The following is a 7,442-nucleotide window of genomic DNA, read 5'->3' as shown; positions in this document are numbered from 1 at the left end:
TGTTCTTGTGACTTTCATGACACAAGGAGGAATTAGTAACTTGTTATTGGGATCCAAGTTCAGTTCAAGATTGGTAATTTAATTTCATAATTAATCCCAAATTTGAAAGTTTAATTTAATTTCATTAAATAATTTCAGTTCCTGCTTCCACATAGACTGATTAACATACTTATAAGTGCTTTTATAATTTAATGAATTATAAATTGCGCTTATGAATTTTTAATGACATCAGTGAATGCTAGGAACCTGCTATCCTTGGGAAACCAAAATTTGTAATTTAATTTCATAATTAATTACGAGTTTGAAAACTCTAATTCAATTTAATAATTAATTTCAGTTCCTGTTTCCAGATTGCAACAATAATTTCTGATTAATGAAATGTTAATTGCTCTGATAATTTGAATGACAACCATCTTTGGATTTTGATAATTGATTATCATTATTGCTCTGAATTTTTTTTTTTAATTTCATCAAATTTTGGGTTTGGCTTCCCTATTTCAATGATACATTATTGAACAATTTTAATCCTAATCATCCTATCAGTTTTAATGATAACATCATTAAAGTATAATTAGAAACCACAATTTCTAATTTGAAACTCTAAATTCATTCGCAATCAAGTTCTGGTCCTACTTGTTAGGCCTTATTTTCTCTCCTTCAGTTATTTAATTAACTCAGCTAAAACTTTATGGAGTTACTCTTGGCTTAAGCCTAATAGTAAATAGTGCTCCCCCTAGTGCTTGGCTGGTGAAGTGACATTGCCTCCACGGTGGGCCCGGCCGCGGGATTCCGCTGGACAATTTAACTTCTCAGCAAACTTAGGGCATAAGAGCCTTAACCTCCCAATTAAGCAAAACCCCAAAAGGAAATTAGAGTTTCCTCAAAACGTAGGACAGTTGATTTTAGCCTATTAAAACAGCAAAACCAACCTCCTAAGCGTATCAATCCAACAGCGCCACCATGCTGACACCCTTGTTACTAATTCTAAAATTGGGAGCAACTCCTCACTCTTTTTCCTCTTCTCTGGTCTCTTTGCTGCTATCTTCTAATTTGATTATTGCTACTGTTTGCTAAGATTGTGCCTGTAGGATTGTCACAAACAGAGGACTTTAACCCTTGAACAGGTATTTGTGGAACTTGAGACGACATTTCAAAACTGTTTTCCATTTAATGTCCCCTCTGTGAAATCCTACCCTGCCAGGCTAAAACAGGTCACCGAGAAGGTAGACGTCGAAAACTTTAAGCATGCACAAAGGACATTCAAACTTGCGTTGTGATGTCAATTTGCCATTAAGGGACCAGTACTGTCATTGCTATTGTTTTCCTTCACCCCGGAGAAAATTAATAGGAATCACAGACTTAAAAAATAAATAAATAAATTCCCATTTACAATCCTCTGACTAGAAGCACCCTTCTAAATCAGACTTAATAAAAGAAAACAAGAGAAAAATCTGACACCAGAAAGGAGTATTTTGTTTTGTTTATTCTGTTTTCACTTTCCCTTACAGGAAAAAGGGAAGCATCCAAGTATTACCCTGTCCCTTGCTCTGTTAGTGTTCTTCTTTCCTTTCTCTGTTCTCCAGCTGTGCGACCTGTGTGTGTTAAATTTTCCCCCACAGAGGCTACAAATTAGAAGCACGCCCCAGAGGACCACACTCAACATTAGCACACACTTTACATTGCACACTTACACCCCTGTTTGCTTTGTTTGTTTTGTTTTGTTTTTCTCTTCAAGGTCAGTGTCAGTTGCGGTTCAAGATCCCCCTCGTTCCGCCAAAACATGTCTCGCACAACAGAACATGTTGGCCACTGGAAAGACCTAGAAACATGGCTCAGTGTGGCGACAGACAGCCTCCTCCCTAAGGCTGCTGAAACACTCAAATATCAGACACAGGACCAGCTGGACGACAACATAAGCCTCATGGCACAAGACCCAAGTCAAAGCTACACTCACAAAGAATTAGCCAAGATCACCGGCTCCTTAAGTCACACACTCATAGCCACCCTCAAATTGAGTGACAAGCATGCTGCACAGCTCCAGCAGGAGCTGACACGCGCACAACGACGCATTGAGCAGCTGGAACTGGAAGCTCAGGAACGACGGGAAAGGTCTGATGAGGTGGAACAAGGCGCTGAGGAGGAGATCAATAAGCTAAAAGAAACCCTAGTAGCTAACACCCAAGAAATGGAACAGGTCAAGGCAGACTACGTTGATTGTTCTAACAAGCTACAGTATGCAGAACAGCTACTGGAAAAGGCAAAGGCTGACTTCAGGGATAAAAACAGCAGAATCAAAGCCCTTGAAACTCACCTGGATGAGTCAAGAAACGAGATCAGCCGCCTAATACGACAGCTCGACGACCTCAAAGAGGAATCCGATAGTTTCCAAGAGGAACTCAAGCACGCTTACGAACTGCGCCGTGAGCCATCGAGGACACGACGCGCACCGACCTCACCCCTGTCGAGCAGGACCGGGTCACCTGTTCCTGGACTGACACGTGAGCAAAAGGTGGAGGGGGTGGTGTTGAAACATTCACCAGCTCCCTCTGAAGAACTTCACCTCACGGCAAAGTCAAAAGAACCTGCCGCAACCAGCCACACATCGTCGCATGGCTTGGACCTGAAAGACCTCGACAAGCTCGCCAGGAACATTGGCAAATTCACCCCCAGCGTGCCAAATAGCCAAAATGTCCAAGCTTACCTCCAAGATATCGATTTCCATCTGGAAATGCGACCTAACGTTACGGACAAAGATAGACTCTATTTACTCCGAACGACATCCAGTCCTGAAGTTCGCTGCTTCCTGGACAGGCAGCCTGCTCACACAAAGACTGATTACCAACTGCTCCGAGAAACCCTCATTAAAGAGTTTTCCGATCCTGACTCCGAACAAGGCTTAGTGGCTGCCCTGGAGACAAGACAAGGACGTCACGAACCTCCTCAAGCCTACTACAGCCGACTCAGACGAGCATACTTCGGAACTCGCAATGAGCCTGACATGGAAGATGATTTGAGCTTCAAAACTCTCTTCCTGAGAAACCCTCATCCCGGAGTAAGTTACCATCTTGGCATTCTCGCATGTCCACGAACAATGAATACTCAACAGTTGCGAGACTTGGCGCAGAAAGCCTACGGCAAACAAAAGATGGCCTCAGAAAAGGGCTCCAAAACTCCAGCAGTTCTTGACTTCAACACTCAAAGTCAAGGGCTGGCTCTAGAGGGCACCCAATGCCAAGACACTGCCAAGCCGCCACCCAGAGAGTGGAATGCACCCTCGTCCAACAAAGAAGGAGACTCCCATGCTGGTACCCGATCTAAACAGAGGTACAAACGTTAGGATGGACCGCGTGGACGTCAACGCTCACCTGGACGGAACTGGGAGAAGTCATGGGACCAATCAAGGCCTCAGGAGAATCAATGAGAGAGATCGTGGAACCAGCCAAGCTCATTTGGAAACTCAAGAGGGAAAAGCTCATGGGAAGCCAACGGAAACTCCAAGGGAAAACGACAAACTCACCCTGGAGCAACCAGTCCAAGGAATCGACGAAAGAAGTCACAAAGATCCCAAGCTGACCGAGCTCAAACTGAATCCACACAAGAACAAAAGACACCACCGTGTTTCGACTCACAAGAGCTGATGAAAATGATGATGAAAGAGTTCTTCCAACGAAAGGAGGAGGATCGGAAGTGGGAAAAGAAAGAGAAACCAGATTCAGCCTGACTAGCGGCCGGAAGAGAAGGCAGTGACCAGCTGACCCAACCAGGCACAGAAAACAGCACTCCCTCACCTCACTCTCAGAGAACCGTAACTACCCTAACTTCAGGTGGACACGAAATCCCACGTGAAAGCCTAGCAACAGAGTTAGACACTAACTCAACACTCAATCCTCTAGATCACAGCAGCGTCCAACAAACACCTGCTGACGAATCCCATCACGTTCCTGAAAGTGCTGTCTTGGTCGTCTGCCACTCCTCTGATGAACACCACATCAGTCCTGAAATCTTAACAATTTCCTCCCAAACTCCAGTCCCTCAACTCCTAGGCGATCTCATTGAGAAAGGTATAGCAAGAAAGTTTTACCTCTCCATCATCATCGAACAACACATCAGGGTCGAAGCCCTTCTGGACACGGGGGCCGGCATTACTCTAATGTCTGCCGAACTCCTCGAGGAAGTCCAAGAAGGAGCAAAGAGGACTAACAGAACCCACAAACTCCAAAGGTGTGAGCTGAACCTCCAAGCATATTCCCACACGGGCTTACGACTGAAACATGTGGCTCCAATCCACCTGACAGTGGGATCAATGGATCTCATTCATCCAATATATGTCTCCCCACTCAAAACATACCCACTCCTCATTGGGAAAGATCTGCTTAATCGTTTTGAACCTTAATCGTTAATAGACTTCAAGCATCTAAAGATGTGGACACAAGTCCGCGAACCTCTGCCTTGCCAGTCAGTAGACTCCAACGAGTCGCAGTGCCAAGTCACAGACACCACCCCCAATTCACGGAATGATGGTGCAGTATCAGAACCAAGGCCTGAACCAAGCTCAAGCAGCAAGGACCAGGACCCTCTCCTCTGCTCACTGCAAGAGCCTGAATCAAATGCAGGCCCCCTTCGAATCATGACGGCAATAGATGTCCACGGCACGTCAGTGTCAGATGCGACACTAGTCCTGTGGGCAGAAAACTCAGCCATTAGCCTGAAGCTATTTAGAATATTGAAGCAAAGACACCAAAGTCTACCACATGTTGCTAAACACAGCCGCTTCCCTCTCAGTCCCTGTTCGACAACCATGGCCACCTCCAAGATCGTCTGCGCTGTAGACATACGATGGCAAAACAGACATCTGAGTCAGTACTTCCTCGTAGTCCCTGACCTACCTCATGACATCTACATTGGAGCGGATATCATCGTCCGGCTCAATGCTTGCATTGATACCGTGAACGACATCATATGGGCTCCCCCGTCATGTCAACTGACAAAGTCAGTCAACCTCAAGAACCTCCAGTCTGGTCAAACCATGCCAGACGCATGCGCTATGATCACTGAGCAAGAAGCCACAATACCTGCCTACAGCAAGAGTGTCAGTGTCCGCCTCAACATGCGACCTGGCCAGGCTCTCAACAGTAAGCTAGGCTTCTTCCAACCTTCCAGGACCTGCCTAAAACTCGGACTGACCCTGGAAGCCACACCTCTCATTGAAGTGTCATCCCGTGCTGTGTATGTGTTGTTCAACAACTGTACGGCCCAAGACATCCACGTTCCCAAAGCCAGTGACCTGGGATGGCTCATCAACCAGGCATTCCACGACTTTGAACTGACGGTACCTGTCATAGGCCCTATACCAGCCCAGCTGATGTCAGACGAATACAATGACACCATAACATTCACAAAACCTCATGAAGTCATTGCCATCACTTCCATTCTGCCGGTGTCCAAAGCAAGTGTCTGCCGTTCAGAACTAACAGATGATACTCACCTCGCTGTCTACGCTGTCTCAACACAGCCTGCGACAGAATCACCTACACAAGTGACCATCGGGGCCCAAAGTCCCTCAAATGATTCAGCTGCAGAAGAACCCTACGCCGGGTTCAACACACAAATTCAGCGGATCCTGAGTGAGGCGGATGCCCTCCAAAATGAAGTGGATCGCCAAGGACTCAAAGAGGTTCTGCACAAGTACAAGAACTCCTTCACAAAGGATTCACTGAACTGTGGACTGACCAACATCCACACCGTGCGCATCCCGACAAACCCAAATGCGCCACCCACATTTGTGCGGCAGTATAAAATCCCAATAGCGTCACATGAGCCAGTGAAAGAAATTGTTGACTCCATGCTGGAAAAGGGGGTCATCCGGCCCTGTAGCCGAATCTGCACTGGTTTGAATGGGCCGCCTCGCCTCCAGTTCTCCCTTTGTTTTGCTTCCAGCTTAGCACGGTGACGTAATTGTGACATCGGCCCTACATGACCCTACTTACCTGTGGTTGGCCTAGCCGTGCGTCACTCAGAAAACAACAAGCCAATCAGAAGATAGGCTCATGAATATTAATTAGATCGACCTGTTCTTAGCAGAGCTCATGAGAGAAGAGCTGTAAAAATATATTGAGATGTTTTTTTGGTACTTATACCGCAAATATATATTCTTAAGGACATCAAAACCTAAAATAAAACTCCAGAAATGTGTACAATATGGGACCTTTAATATAGCATTTATCACCTCCAAATGTTGATTTAGAACGCTACAAGTTGTGGAGCAATTCGGGTGAGGAAAGACAATCATATGTATATTCTCAGAATAATAATAAAACAAACACAATAGAACCATATAAAGGCTATTCATGTGAGCACATTTTGTACTTTGTTAATTTGATCAACTACATAGAGGAAAAAACAAAAACAGACATGCCAACTAGTTACTGACCCGATGCAGACACATAGGCTAGCTGAAGCGGATTGATATCGTCTTGGTGAAGCGAGGTTCACGTAAGGTAATGTAAAAATAAGCAGGGCAGTCTCATATCTGCCCCAATGGCTCTCAATTCTCAAAAGAGCGCGCTGCAGTTCCCCTCTTCACCACAGGTTTACGTAGCAAAATCGTGGGGCGCTGTTGAGCTCTGAAGGTCTCAGCCACCGTCTGCCCCTCTTAGTATCATGTATACATGCCTGCTAAAGCCATGCGCGGGATTTTAATACTGCTTACTTTACGACTTAAAATAGTATCGAAATTCTGAAAAATATTTGTTGCAGAATGCTGAACACATTTACAATTTATTATTGTTTCAGCTTATATAGAGGTCTATGTTGTGGATGAATATTTTGGCTCTGCCCCACCTGCCCAACTTGAACCAAAGATTTTCTTACTATTGGGAGATGAGAGGGTCTGTATTACTTACTATTGGAGAAAGCGTAATGGTCAACTTGGATCACATGTTCCTTGATAACCAATCACATTACAGCCTTGACGTCATTGAATTTCAGTCAAGAGTTGTGTGACACTCAGTTGCCGTTTATGAATCCCGTCGGAATTAATGAGAAGTGCCATAAGATGAATCCCACCTGTCGCAAAAAGTCAGTGACTTCTCTTATAAAACGGCATTTTTTTCATTGTAAACTCTAAAAATAGTTAATTCCAAAAGTATTGTTTAGTGTAAAACATGTTGAAGATTAGCAGATATGCTATCAATTCATTAAAAGATAAGCCGTTTCCTCTAAAAAGCTGTTTATTCAGCGTAGTGGAGCCTCTCCTCCATTGACATCCATTCCAAAAAAAATAAAAATACGGCCTCTGGTCTCCTTTCCCACATACTGCCAGACTGGAAGCGTTAGCTTTAGCCGTTACGCGTTTTCGGTTAATGGTTGCAGGCTTGACTTCTAGTGGCTTTGACTTGAACATGAGTACCATATGTGGTTGCAGATGCACTTGATCCAGGGCT

At 44.8% G+C, this 7,442-nt stretch overlaps 1 pseudogene; it reads left to right on the top strand.

Annotated features, from left to right (window-relative positions):
- Window positions 1-1,780: 1,780 nt before the first annotated feature.
- Window positions 1,781-3,733, top strand: LOC131522501 (uncharacterized; annotated as a pseudogene).
- Window positions 3,734-7,442: the final 3,709 nt, after the last annotated feature.

The sequence above is a fragment of the Onychostoma macrolepis genome, chromosome 16, assembly GCF_012432095.1.
Source record: "Onychostoma macrolepis isolate SWU-2019 chromosome 16, ASM1243209v1, whole genome shotgun sequence".
Taxonomy (NCBI): Eukaryota; Metazoa; Chordata; class Actinopteri; order Cypriniformes; family Cyprinidae; genus Onychostoma; species Onychostoma macrolepis.
This window is presented reverse-complemented; position numbering and strand designations above follow the sequence as displayed.